Here is a 15,795-nt window from a genome sequence, read left to right as displayed (position 1 = left end):
TCGAGGGTTCCAGTTGATCCGATCAACGGAACAGCCTGCTCGTGAAATTAACATGCAAGTGGTTGAGCACTCCACAGACACATGTACCCTTAACATAGTTCTCGGGGATATTCAGCGTGACACAGTGTGACAAGGCTGACCCTTTGAATTACAGGCACAACAGAAACAGGAAGTAAGAATGAGAGAAAGTTGTGGTGGAAGAGTACAGCAGGGTTCGCCACCATCCCCTGCCGGAGCCTCATGGAGCTTTTAGGTGTTTTTGCTCAATAAACACTCCGGTCTGGGAATCGAAACCGCGATCCTATGACCACGAATTTGCTGCCCTAACCACTGGGCCATTGCGCCTCCACAACTCAAAGGTAACTAAAAACTATTAAGCACCAGTAGTGATTTCTATGCTAGATTTTCCCCTACATTTACAACAATTTCTTAGTATTTCAGCAAGGTTTTCCACCATTTTCATTCAAATTAGTTGACATCCATTACACCAGGATTGACCTGGGACTAAACAGCAAACATAGCAATGGCAATAAAAGAGTATACATTGGAAAATGTTGTCCTTGATACAATATTTATGAATAAAAGGCAGGATGGTCCTGTTAGAGCTGAGTTACTGCTACAACAAATATCCATGTAATGAGTGTCCTTATAGCTATCCCCATCCGTAATCAGCTTCCCTATAATCATCACCACCATCAGCAAAACCATTATTATCGCTAATAATCATTAGTTGATAATTAAACATGACCACTCTGAATGAGCCTAAGAAAGAGACTCTCCTTGAAAAGACAGCCAAAGATCCCTAAAATCACATCCTAACATTTTTAAATGAAAGAGAGGACACATAGGATAATGTAGTCCCAGACAAAATATATTTGGTCATGAATGTATAGTCACAGTTGAAATGCCTTTGCTTATAGATGCAGTCAATCAAGGCTAACCTTGAGCTGCACAACAACTCATATCAGCCCCTGTTCAGTGGCCCAGGAACAACATTTGCTTAGTGGGTGCAAGCCCAGGTCCAAAATTTTTTACAAACAAGGTCAATTTTTTTCAATCTTAGTATCACAACAAACACAAGTATAATAATAATAATAATTGTTATTATTGCAATGTGGAAAAGTAATGCTTCAAGTCAATCCAAGAATTTTTCTATGCTTGCTCATTTTGGAGATAAAGTTTTCCAAGGAGGATGTCCAAAGTGTTTTCATTACACAAGTTTTTATGTACATGCATTACAGCACATTGTGTCAGATGGTGCTGTGCCATTGTGATATAGAGTTAGGTCTTCAAATGGCAAAGTGTGCTGAACAGTCTCTCACTTGTTGCAACAGACATAGGCTTGCAACATGACGACATTCTCATCACAAAGGCTTGTCCATTGTACTTTGATTTTTGGTGACTCTCTCAAAAGAATATGCATTGGTGAACAGAGTTCAGTGCATCAATGACAATAGCAATTGTAAATCCAACTTCGTGGAGGACATGTTTTAGAGAGTGGTTTCCACAGTATACAAAATATGTACCCGGAAACATGTCTTTTAATCTCTTTTGTAAGCCTTTTGTATGTTTCTGCTCATTGTATGGGCACCATCAAAAGAAAAGCAGCTTAGTTTTGAACCCAGCAAAATACTTAGGTGACAAAAAACATTCATAATGACCTTAGTCGGTGTCTCCAAAGAGTAGTCAGGAGGGTTGTACAAGTCATGAGAATATTTGTGGACATTCTGGTTTTCAGAAACATAACTGACAATAATTGATTCTTGTTCCATGCCAGAATAATCACATATATTACCAATAAATATGGAATTTTCAGCCTTTTTTCTGATCTCATGCAGGATGTTATGAGCATATGCCTGTAGGATTTCATTTTGTATGGTATCAGATAGGAAATTAACTTGTTTAAGCCATTGACTTACTTGTGCACTGCATTCTTCAGCAAATTCTTTTATGAGATTTATAAAGTTTTCTGTGACATGCGTCAACTTTCTCTTCAAATTTGGAACTAGTAACTTTTATTATCCTTTACTAAGGATATTCTTTGATCCTTCAACAATGGAACTGCTTACTACTATTATCTTTCATCAAGCATGTTCCTTAATTCTTTGTTCAGTGCTCGAAATGAAGAGTAGATGGACAACCGACAACTGATGAAGGGTCGTCCTTTATGTTACTTGTCCTGTTTTCCATTTGTTTCTCTCATTGTTTATATATTCAACTTTTTTGTTTTCGTATTTCATGTTGTTTACGGTTTGTGATATCCTGTACCCATACATGCATATATATATGTGTATGTGTGTACATATACTTACATATATGTATATTATATATATATATATATATATATATATATATATATATATTCTTTTAATTTTGGTGTTGACAATGCTTTAATTCAGTAATATATCTTTCTAAGGATTTTTTGGTTTACTTTTTATTTATTTTATTTTTTTGTACTTGCTTTGAGTACAAACTCAACTTCAAGCAACTTTTTACAAATAAATTTTTAAACATTATTTCCTAAGCCTGGAAAAGGTAAGTACAGGGTACGAATTTTGATTTTGCACTCCCAAAATATTTTTAGTGGGGGCAGCTGCACCCATTGTTTTCTGTTATTTTTGTAGACATTTATTTCTCATAAATACTTTTACAGCTTTTCTTGAGTAGTTTTTCTTGCATTTTCATAATTTTTATAACTGGGTAGGTGGCAATCTTGCAGAATCATGAGCATACTGGACAAAATTCTTAGTGGCATTTCTTTTGGCTTCACATTCTGAGTTCAAATTTTGCCAAGGTCAGCTTTACCTTTTGTCGATTTAAGGTCAATAAAATAAGTATCAGTCAAGCACTGGTGTTGATGTAATTAGCTAGTTCCTTCCCCCTAAAAGTTTTAGGCCTTCTGCTTATAGTAGAAAGGATTATTTTTATTGCTGTCCATGAAGGAGAGGTATGAACATTAGTACTTGACAAAATGCCTTGTAGTATTTGCTGTTCTGGTTCTTTATGTTCTAAAATTAAACCCTGATGATGTCAGCTTTGTCTTTCACCCCTCAGAGGTCGATGAGGGCAACATCATTAACACAGTGTGGAGGATATACCATCAGCAGTCCCCAGATGAATTCCTCTTTAGCTTTCAGATTACCCTGTTAAATGTATTGCTTATTTATTCATATTGTTTTGAATTAATCATGCACTCTATGTCGTAGCTTTGAGATTTTGGTGATGTAATTGTTTATATTCAAAACATCATTGGGTAGGTGTGAGAGGCTGGACCTGGTAAGTTTGAGCATAAAATCTGATACAATATTTTGGTTTGTTATGTCCAGCTTAAATGCTAAAGGGTTAACACCAAATTCAGAATTCATCCAAGGCAGGGGCCATGTGCCATATGCCCCTGCACAATTCAGGCTCACAACACATAAATTCACTGCAATACAATTTCTTTTCCTCAACAGGACCTGTTCTATTTAATATTATCCCAAAAACAGATCAAAGAAGAAAAAGATCCCATCTGCTTCAAACAATACCTGGACAAATTTCTTTAAGGGATATCAGGTAACCCAGTCAATTTACTGGGATTAATGATTGATGTAATTGACTAATCATTTCCCAACAAATTTGTGGCCTTGTGTCTGAATTAGAAACAATTATTATTACTAGCAAATCTACCCATCTATGATGGAGACATAAAATGAGGAAGGGAAGTCATAATAGCAGTATGTATTGAGAAATGTGAAAATGGACTTGATAGATTACTGGGTGATGTCTTACAGAAATCACCTTATTGTTGGTGATGCAACATTCTATTGTAGCTATATGACAGGTGTTTGTGACTAAGTGACATATGATGATGATTCACGCCTGAATTGAAATAGGTTCCCAGCCTCTGTATCATGAATGGTTATGTGGACCACTCCTAATGGAAGCCAGACATTCCTTCAACCACTACATAGAAAGTATTAAGAAAAAAATGTTATTTAGATATACTTTTATTTTTGTTGTTTGCACTATTTTACACTTGTTTATACTCTTATACATTCAAAGTACACACATTTCTTTATTTAAACTATGAACCATATTCCTTTCAATAATATCAGTATGATTACAAAACTTCTTTGAAGACAATATTTTCTGTTTGGTCAACACTAATTTTCAAATTACTGGAGTCCATTACTCTACTCATAGTGACATATAACTGGCCATGTGTAAACATTGAAGTGGGTAAAAATACACCTGCATGATCTAAAGTCTGGCCCTGTGCTTTGTTTGCTATGAATGCTCGAGTGGAATCTTTACTAAGACTTACCTCTCACTGTTCTATGCAAATAATGTCTGGATGTTTTTGTGCCATGGGTTATTTTGATTGACAAAACTGAGGTGTAAACTACAGCCACTTTAATTAGTCATTTCAAATCCTGCTCAAGACTGACACGCTTCAATAATCAAACATACTATATACTCTATATACTGACACACATTTTTACCATTTTATTTTTGCTATTAATTGTTCTTGTGACCCCCTTCGTACCTATGATGGGGCCACAAACTATATGACGAAAATTCAGAGTTACTTGAGGTTGATGAATTTTTAATAAAAATGCGACAGACAGACAGATAGACATAACATCCATTATAGTAAGATAACAAATTTGCCCATCTACGATGCAAAATAAAGGGATAGTATCGCAAATCTAAACCCTCTAAATTCACAAACTATACAAGGGGGAAATCCAACGTTAATCCTTGTTGGCGGAATTTTAACCAAAAAAATCAAAGGTGATTTATTAATACAAAACTCAATAATCATACTTTTCCGCATTTTTTCCCCTAAAAACCTTCCTGATTACCTCCTTTGTTATCCTGAAAAACATCATGACCATCGGTTCAGCCATTTGACCATGAAGAGGGAACAGACAGACAGACGGACAGACGGACGTAATGCCCATTATAGTAAGATTATCTTTGTCTTTTATCTTTTACTTGTTTCAGTCATTGGACTGTGACCATGCTGGAGCACCACCTTGAAGGGTTTACTTGAACAAATCAACCCCAGTACTTATTTTTAAGCCTTGCAGGCATAGCTATATAGATAGGAGGCTTCGTTCTCAATCACATGGCTTTAGGTTCAGTCCCACTGCATGGTGTCTTGGGCAAGTGTCTTCTGCTACACAGCCTTAGGTCAACCAATGCCTTGTGAGTGAATTTGGTTGGTAGAACTACTGTTGTGTGGATATGTGTGTGTGAAAGGACTTGTGGGTCCTTTGATACATAGGAGGCACTTATTTTATCAGGATCTTTTTGCAGAACCACTAAATTACAGGGATGTAAACAAACCAACACCTTTTACTTAGTGGTGGTGGGGCACAAACCCAAACACAGACATAGAAGCATGCACACACACACATACACACACACAATAGGCTTCTTTCAGTTTCCACCTACCAAATCTACTCACAAGACTTTGGTTGTCCCATGGCTATAGTGGAAGACACTTGTCCAAGATACCATGCATTGGGACTGAACCTGAAACCATGTGGTTGTGAAGTCAGCTTCTTACCCCACAGCTATTTTGCTGTTATTGTTTTTGTTATGTTGTTTCAGCTACAAAAGCCACAAGTGGTTCTTGATATCTGCAGCCAAATTTGGTCTTTTGTCACATAACCTCAAACAGAAATGTTTAATCCTTTTATCACCATATTTCTGTTGAACTACACTGTCTTCGTTTCAGTTGATTTTGAAAATTACAAAGAATTCAGTTAAATAACTGTCATTATTAAGCTGGTATTTGGAGCAATAAAAGTAAGGGGTAAAGACCCCCTTCGGTCATGAATGACCATGGGACTGAACCCAGAAAGTTTCCCTCCAAGGCACAAGCCCAGATACCAGATAAGGTTGTTCATAGAAGACCAACAGTTGCCCATGTATATCAGACTCCGCTCTCCATGCTACTGATTTTATCCAAGGGAAAAGTAAAGGCCAATACAGCTTGGCACCAGTGACATCGCAACTCATTTTTACAGTTGCGTGAACTGGAGCAACTTGAAATAAAGTGTTTTGCAGAAGAACGCAACACACAGCCCGGTCTGGAAGTCAAACTCACTACCTCATGATTGTGAGTCCATTGTTCTAACCACTGATCAATGCACCTTCACAATTTGGAGTGATACTTGACCTAAAATTTATTGGAAGTTTTAATTTTGATAACTTTAAAACGGTAAGATTGTGTCGTAGAACCAAGAGTAATGTTAGGCAGAATCATTGCTTTATCTGTTAATACATTTTAACATGAATGAACTGAAATGAATCAGGCATGGCTGTGTGGTAAAAAGCTTGCTTCCCAAGTACATGGTTCCAGGTTCAGTCCCACTGCATGACACCTTGGGCAAGTGTCTTCTACTATAGCCTTGGGCCAAACAAATCCTTGTGAGTGGATTTGGTAGATGAAAACTGAAAGAAGCTCAGTGTGTGTGTGTGTATGTTTGTATTTGTGTGTATGTTTGTGTGTGTGTGTATGTTTGTGTGTGTGTATGTTTGTGTGTGTGTGTATGTTTGTGTGTGTATGTATGTTTGTGTGTGTGTGTATGTTTGTGTGTGTGTGTATGTTTGTTTCTGTGTTTGTCTTCCTGCCCCACCGCTTGACAACCAGTGTTGGCATGTGTATGCCCCCCGTAACTTAACAGTTTAGCAAAAGAGACCGATAGAATAAGTACCAAGCTTTAAAAGAAATAACTCTGTTCAACTAAAAACTCTTCAAGGTAGTGCCCCAGCATGGCCACAGTCAAATGACTGAAACCAGTTAAAAATCAATAGTCAATACTTCTACGTTTGAAATAAACATCCCTATGACCACCCACCCTCCTCACACACACACACCAGCACCAGCACTACCAACACCACCACCAGTACCTCACCACTCCCTGTAATCCATATGCACAATATCAATAACTACCACCGATAATCATTATCCATACCATCAGCCGTTCCTAATACAAACATCTCCAACGCAACTTCTACCACCTAAACCTGTCCCTACTACAGCGAAAAAAAGGGCAGCACAGTCAGGTTTATTTTGCTATAAATAGTCACAGGACAAACCAATCAGGTTTTACCTATGTAGCAGCAGTCACATGTTTTGCTCACTGAATGTCATTCAGCTGCTGACAACTGTGTGTGCCGGAGCATAGAAGTAAGAGGTCGCTGTCGTTTTCATTTGCCTGTTGATATAGCTACATATGTAAGTAACATCATCTGAATGTTTTTGTTTGGGCGTACATGTATGTGGTACGCATACATATATGTATATGTTGTACTGTATGTGTGTGTGTCCATGTGTGTGTGTGTGTATATATATATATATATATATATATATATATATAAATACTACATACGTTAACAAAGTTTAATTAAACAAAAAAAAACAACAAAAAAAACAAACAAACACACACACAGACACATTGAAAGACACGCATGCGTAGACACATACAATAGGAATACGAAGGAAGGAAACAAAGGACCACTGATGAGGTCACAGAAGTGTGACGAAAGAACTCTGACCGAAATAAAATTAAGATTAATGTAATATAAAGCTGAAGCAAATTAACACCAAATATACAGTGCGTGTGTTTTTATTGGCTAAACTGGCAATATGACCATCCCCAAGTACAACAACATATATATATATATATATATATATATATAAATAAATAATTCAATATCTATATAGATAGATAGATAGACAGATAGACAGAGAGAGAGAAAGAGAGAGACAGATAGACAGAAAGAGAGAGACAGATAGACAGAAAGAGAGAGACAGATATTAGCTTTTAAAGTTTGATATTCTACTGCCTTGAGTTATCTGGGCAGATCCCATATAAGAATGGAAATGTGGACATTGAAACAGTGATGTTGATGATGATGATGATGATGTGTGTGTGTGTATGCATATGTTGTATATGTTATATATGTTATATTAAATATGCTGTTTATGTTCCATATTTGTGTTTGTGAGAGTGTATGTTATATGCATGTATGTCTGTGTCTATGTCTGTTTGTGTGTGTGTGTGTGTGTGTGTGTATGTGTGTGTGTGTGTGTGTGTGTGAGAGAGAGAGAGAGAGAGTGTCTGTGTGTGTGTGTCTAACAAGTAATTTGACATTATTATTATTATCTCACTGTTTACTAAACATATCTAGCAATAATAATGACCCAAGCAAGCCAAAGAGGGTCTCTGTAGGTTCTTGTTTTGCTAGAAATAGCAGCCAAATCCCTCAAATCACAGCCTACTGTCTAAAAAAAGGAAGGGCAAGAAACAAGATGATCAAGGCTGGAATGTTTCTGATCTTAGGGCTTCTTGATTAGCGTTGACCTGGGCCTGAACTACAACAATAATCCAGGCATTAAATTAAAGATATATCTCTCTTTTGTTAGCAGAGTGAAGTGCAATGGGTGTTTATTCATGGTTTTCCAATAAGCATTATAAATTAGTTTCAAATTTTGTCACAATGCCAGCGAGTTTGGGGGAGGTGAATGTTGATTACATTGACCCCAGTGTCCAGCTAGTACATATTTTATTGATCCCGAAAGGATGAAAGGTGAAATCACCCTCAGCGGAATTTGAACTCAGAACGTAAAGATGGACAATATGCCACTAAGCATTTTGCCCAGCATGCTAACGATTCTGCCAGCTTACTATCCTGAACATGCATTACATATTGATTAACAATATTAGATATTATTAGAATCACTAACTTGATACAAAAGAAAAGAAAAACTCGGCCACTAATGGATCCTATCAACTACAATTAGAAATTGTAACATTTATCAGTCCATAATTTTGTAAATAATATCACATTTCTTGACATATAAGATGCATTTTTCTACAAAAAAAAAAAAAAAAAAAAATTGTCTTCAAAAAATCATCTTGGATTTTATATGCAAAGTTGTCTCCATCTCACCCAACTATTCCTGCTTCTTTGATACAAACTTTCTATATAAAGTGACCTAAATTAAACTTACTCATTCAAATTCCATTTTTGTTCCAATTACCAGTTTAGTAATGACTGAGATATTTTAGTAAATTCTTTATTATATTCAAAATTAATTGAAATAAAGAGAATGTAGTTCAATAGAAATATAGTAACAAAAGGGTTGAAATCATTTTCCCTAATTAAGCGTTGCTGAAATTGTAGTGCATCAAATATGCTTGACAGTCTTTTATGGGTCTTTTGCTCTATCAAATATGGTAAACTGCAATAATGGCCAATCAGACTGAAAGATCATTTCAAAAGCAGCCAACAGTATGCTTCAACATAAAAAGAAATGCTTAAAACTACTAAAAGCAGGAGAAATCTATAAGATATGTATGAACTGTACTTGGTTTCAAAACCCCAAAAGAAGCCATTGAAGGATCTAACATTGACAAAATGTATCCATTCACTTGTTATGTTAGTATCCAGGAGTGCATCCTTATTGGTACTGTTCTTAAAAATGAAAATGACAATTGTTGTAAGAAGAGATTATCTCCACTTTGTAAAGAAATACAATAGATCTGAAAAAAGGCATAAAAATGTGACAGTGTATATGAGTCCTTGTTTTAAGGGTATGTAAACTGGAGCTGTTCTGACTATGGGTAAATGTAGGCCACTGAGAAAGACAGTATGATTCAATGTTCTGAAAGTCTCAAAAGGTTCTTCTGGTGAGAAACCATTCTCTAACCCTTTAGCATTTAAACTGGCTATATCCAGCCAAAATACTCTACATGTTTTATGTTCAAACTGGCCAGATCTGGTCTCTCACACCTACCCTATAATGTCATTCTAAAAATAAACAATCATATTGAAATCTGAAAGCTACAAGATAATGCATGTTTAATTGAAAACAATGTGAATAAATAAGCAATACATTTGGCAGAATAATTTGCTAAAGGGTTAAATTCTATTGTGAGTTACAGCAATAAATTTGTGAATCCTTGAAAATGAATATATATTTACCACATTTTTAACTGATTCTTTTAATAGCAGATGAAGAAATATTTACAATACTGTGAGATACAAATAAGATGATAATTTATTTTCAAACACATAAATGATGATAGAACTGCAGGGATTGGATAAGATATCCATACAAAGCTGAAAAAATTTTCCACTTTGTATGGATATTTTATCCAATCTTTGCTGTTCTATCAGCATTTATGTGTTTGAAAATAATTTATCATCTTATTTGTATGTCACAATACACATTTCAACGCTTCTGAAACAAACATTAGTTTGTTTACATTTATTGTAATAAAATTTACAATATTGCTTAGTTCCTGGCTTTTTTTGTCTTAAATACTTGGGCCATAAGCTGGTGTAAAACTTCTGGAGAGCCATATCTGAGTCGTGGCTTTGATCTTTGACTGTAGCAATTCCTTTGTTTCTGTCTACATCCCTATCTTACTCTCAAGTCCATTTGGTTGGCAACTTATACAATATTTTCTAGGAAACACCTTCATATGTAGTATGAGCAAAACAGAAGACAATATTCAGTTATAAAACAGCACCTGAGTCTACACAAGAAAATATGACTTCACTGAAGTTATGAAAGACATTACAGAAAATAACTGCGAAAAATCCATTACCTGATCTTCCACCAAGATGTTGACTTGCTTCATTCACAATGCTTTATTCTCCTATTGCTCATTTTATAATAACTAGTTCAGGACCAGCATCAGAGAGAGCATCACGGAAGACCCTGGTACCACCGTCACGGATAATGAACAAACCATAGAGTGACCAGGCCTGCAATGTATGTTACCACCAGTACAAATACGGCACCTAGAAATAATAACCTATCCAGGAACAACGACTTGGAGGAGGTATCCATGATTCCCAGTTCCGCCACCTCAGAAGGTGACCAAATATTTGTCTTTGACATTGATGGGATGACCAGCCCCACACCATATGTTACCAGGGGGGGGGGGGGCAGATAGGGCCGCATCCCAAGTGTGTAAATATATTGGTTTTGTGAGTACTTCATTAAAGAAACGTTTTCTTAACCACCAGTCATCCTTCAGAGTCCCAGAAAGATGGTCTGTCACATACCTGGCCCACAATGTATGGCACCTCAAAGATCAAGTGACCCTGTGTGACATCAGGTGGAAATTAATTGATCATCCAGGCCCGTAGATTAATGGAAGTTGCCATTACAAGATCTGCATTGTGGAGAGAGCCAAAATTCTTAAGGACTATAAGAAACCTGGTGCATTAAACAGCCATAAAGAAGTGTTTTCTAAATGTATCCACTTCAGGCACTATTTACTGGAAAATTGGATTATGCTGTTTGCTAGTTAGGCCACTTCAGGTCTATAAAGGTTTTTCACCCCATCTGATTCAGGGGAGATAACTCGTCTTCATTAACGTTTTTTTTTTTTGTTGTTAAGATGTATTCATCAAGTTCTGAGCATTTCCTCACATCTGCAATGTAGATATTTTAAATATTGTATTTATATCGAGTCTGATATAAGGCTTTGCTTTGTGGATGCGAAACCATGGGTAACATTGCAGGCCTGGTCGAAGATATAAAATTTTTGTTGTAATATCTATACATATATATATATATATATATATATATATATATATATATGTGTGTGTGTGTGTGTGTGTGTGTGTGTGTATGTGTGTGTGTATCATCATAATCGTTTAGCGTCTGTTCTCCATGCTGGCATAGGTTGGATGGTTTGACTGAGGTCTAGAGAGCCAGTGACTGCACCAAGCTCCAGTAATATATTCTCCTTCAATATCCTTGCTTGCTTACCCTTGTTCCACTAGCTTTTCAAATGACCAGGTCTTGGCTTGAATAAGAATTCATCAAGCCATATCTTCAGCCCCAGGTCAACACTGAACAAAACATCTCACAGACTGTTGGAGAGCAACCAAGAAGAAAAAGACAATCTGAAGGCACCATATAAAGAGAATATGGTGGGTGTGGTAGAATTTCTCAACTGAACTATTAAAAACCTTTTTTTGGTCAAATCAACAACGTGGGGGAAAGTGCTGTTGTATTGAAGAAGCATGCCATGTCACAGTTTTGGTTGTTTCAGAGGGTCTGCCTTGTTGAGCTAGTGCATTTACTGAATGTAAATCTTTGCATAGACCATGTGATTGATTTCAAGCATTTCATAGTGGGTTAGCCCTTCCCAGTCCTGTCAAACATAAATCATTGTTTTGCATGGATGCACCTCTAGCTTGACTCAAGGTGTTACTTGCTTGCCAGAACTTAGCTATTCTTTTGACTGCTTCATAATGATATAAAGACGCCATTTTTCATTGTTGCTAATGATGTAATAAAGAAATCTCTGTTAGCATCCATGAGGAACCTGGTATCAAGCAAGCAAGCCAATGGCATAAAGGAGTGCTGGAGCTTGTTATTTTTTTTCAGAGTGTCTAACATCCACTCACTAAGTTTTGGGACTTTATCTCTTGAATGAAGGTAATAGACAATAATATCATAAGAGCATCCCATCTGCTGGGCTAATTCCCTTTTAGATTAGTACGGATCTTCATGGATGAGCTCTTTCAATCAGTCTTATATATATACATATACATACATACATACACACACACACACACACACACACACACACACACACACACATATATATATATATATATATAGATATATATATATATAGATAGATAGATAGATAGACATGTGTGTGTGTGTTTGTGCAAAGCTGTCTGTGTGTATGTGTGTGTGTGTGTGTGTGTGTGTATATATATATCTGTTTATATAAGAGGCAGGATGTGTGTGTGTGTGTACGTGAATGTAATTTATGCATGTCCACAAATTAGCAAGCATGTCACTCCAATTTTAGGAGGACATTCATCATGACCTTATCTGCATTTTCGTCAACTTTTTCTCTCAGAGGCACCCACATTATAGCTGTAAAAATCGATTTTCAACCATAACTTTTACCAATTTTGAAGTTTGCTAACCATGGTGAAAGTATGCGTGTGAGAGAGAGAGGGAAATTGTGTGTTGATGTATGTGTGTGTGAGAGAGAGTGAGTGAAGGAGAGATAGAGATTGTTTGCCAGCGTCTAGCAAAAAATAGTAAAGAAAAAGTAGGAGAGAGAGAAAGAAAAGGTAGGTAAGGAAGACAGAGTAAGTGTCAGCATAAAATGCTTTTTTTTTTCTTAAACATGAGATATAGTTTCAAATATAGGATGTTTTTGAAAGACACTATATTTTATAATGAGATTATATATACTTTCTCACACAACAATTAAAATATATTTATTTTAAATCGTTCATCTTTCTCCCCCTCTCACTCACACACACACACACACACACACAGATACTACTTTGGGAGCGAAAGAGTTTTGTTTATATTTCACGTCGATGTAAAAACTTTATTGACAATCCATTTATTTAACAACAATGAAACAAAGAGGTATGTAACAATTTGTCAGTGAATTACACAATATAAATGGGTAAAAGGTGATCTTATGATACCAGTGCCAAAGCTGTCACTTGACCCACGTGTGTTTATTTACATCACATCGGTCTTTTCCGTAAAAAGTGTTCGAAGGAAAAAGGGAAACAATGTCGTAAAAGCGAAAGAGATAGAGAAAGCGCGATTTATTTTGAAGTTGGCATGTGTGTGTGTGTGTGTGTGTGTAATGTTGCTGGTGTGTGTATGTGTGTGAGAGAGAGAGAGGGAGAGAGAGAGAAAGAAAGAAAGAGAGAGAGAGAGATAACTGAAATTAACCTACAAGGGACAGGCCCCTTATTTTCTGGTTAAGGCTGTTGGTAAGTTTTCCTAAGTTACTCCAATCTAGATCCCCAATGCAAACCTTCAGATCAACCTCCTCCTTTGCAGATCTCTAATGTAACTTAAAAAAAAAAACAATCAATGAATGGAAATAACCGATAAACTAATTCCTATGGGATTTCCCAATCAAATTGCCAGCAAACCATTTTCAGCCAAACCAATTTCAACGGATTTCGTTCAAATCTGATGTTGATGTTACTTATTTTGGTTTGAAATAAAGCACTTGATCACTTAATAATCCTAGCTTAATCCCGGGCATATGGTGGGGGGACAAACACAGACACACACACACACACACACACACACACACACACACATATATATATATATATATACAATGGGCTTCTTTCAGTTTCCGTTTACCAAATCTACTCACAAGGCTTTGGTCAGCCTGAGGCTATAGTAGAAGACACTTGCCCAAGGTGCCACGCAGTGGGACTGAACCCGGAACCATGTGGTTGGTAAGCAAGCTACTTACCACACAGCCACTCCTGCGCCAATGAAGAAATTCTTTTTGTAAAATGGCTTGATAATACATGCGTCACTCATCATCATCATCATCATCATCGTTTAACGTCCGCTTTCCATGCTAGCATGGGTTTTGGAACTAATTATGATACAGTGGAACCTCTTCAAAAAGTGCAACGTTGGCTGAAGGAATGCAAAGCAAAGGATTCAGTTTCTCAACCTCATGTGTTCAAAAATTACAACACATATATGGGAGGTGTCGATAAGCATGATTGGTGGATCAGCAAATATGCAACAACAATCAGAGCTAAAAAGTGGTATTGGCCTATATTCATTCGAATTGTGGACATGGCAGTTGTGGATGCCTATATCATATATAACTTGATAAATACCAACGATGAAAAACCAGCCACCAAAATGGATGTGCTTTTATTTAGATTATGTGATTGTATAGTTTTAGAATGATATTGTAAAGCAGATGTGAGAGGCAAAATCTAGCTGGTTTGAAAATAACACATGTAGAATATTTGGGCTGGATATGGCTGGTTTAAATGCTAAAGGGTTAAAACTGGAAGATTGTATCATAGAGCCTAGGGCAGTCTGAAATTAGTCAGTATCAAAAAGACTACTCAGTTTTCATCTCTTTAACTCCCAGTATCCCTTGCAGTTCTGTTTATTATTACGATGAATAATTGGCAAATGCTAGTGCTGAGTATTTCTCCTACTGTGAATATAGCTTGCACCTGATTGTTGTTATAGCTCTATCAAGCTAACTTATTCCAGTTACACTCTAGAACTTAATGGGCTATGCAAATCTATTATACTAATGTTTAATGGTGGCAGAGATTAGTTTAAAGGTTTCTATTAAGCATAAAGGCAAACTTGCAGAGAGTAGAGATTGAATTAATTACCTTCATTCTTATAATAATGCTGGTTTCAAATGTTGGCACAAGGCCAGCAATTCCAAGGGAGGGAGTAAGTCAATTACATCAACCCCAGTGCTCAACAAGTACTTATTTTATTAACCTCGAAAGGATGAAAGGCAAAGTTGATCTCAGCAGAATTTGAACTCAGGATGAAAAGACAGAGGAAATGCCCCTAAGCATTTTGCCCACTATGCTAACAGTTCCTCCAGTTCACTGCCCTCATTTTTATTATAGTATTGGCACCTAGAGGTATGAAAACAAGATTAAACCTGGAGAGGTATCAATTTAAAACTGTGTAGCTCTGCATTAAATATTGTTACAGGAGTTACATAGCATGTTAGCTATCCTTTACATTCCATTACCATAGGATTGTTATAAAATGATGAGTCAAAGTATATTATGTTGGAGGCTTTTTTGACTGAAAATTTGTAATTTCATACCTTTTCTTTTGTGCTGAGTCATATGTTACACAAGACATTGGAAAGAAGAAAAATATCTTTAATAATCGTTAGAAGGTGATTCATAAACCTAAATAAAAATCAAATAAAGTTTAGCCGTAAAACTGAAAGATTAGACACCTGTGAGCACAAA

General features: G+C 36.3%; 1 protein-coding gene and 1 pseudogene across 2 annotated transcripts in view; both read left to right on the top strand.

The window, feature by feature from the left end:
* Nucleotides 1-15,795, top strand: part of LOC106879995 (retinol dehydrogenase 11) — a 55,746-nt gene that overhangs the window by 15,143 nt on the left and 24,808 nt on the right. Inside the window, exon 1 of one of the 2 annotated variants that reach the window (XM_089362478.1) lies at nucleotides 7,099-7,234. The exons of the other annotated variant lie outside the window; for it this stretch is intronic. The gene's annotated coding sequence lies outside the window, so the exon portion shown is untranslated. Of the gene's footprint in view, nucleotides 1-7,098; nucleotides 7,235-15,795 lie in introns of those variants that run through there. 2 annotated transcript variants of the gene reach the window in all.
* LOC149132636 (small ribosomal subunit protein uS17 pseudogene) lies at nucleotides 9,140-9,928 on the top strand (annotated as a pseudogene).

Source organism: Octopus bimaculoides, chromosome 14, assembly GCF_046866305.1.
Source record: "Octopus bimaculoides isolate indiv1 chromosome 14, ASM4686630v1, whole genome shotgun sequence".
NCBI lineage: Eukaryota > Metazoa > Mollusca > Cephalopoda > Octopoda > Octopodidae > Octopus > Octopus bimaculoides.
Note: the sequence above shows the minus strand (reverse complement) of the source record. Positions and strands in the feature narration are given on the sequence as shown.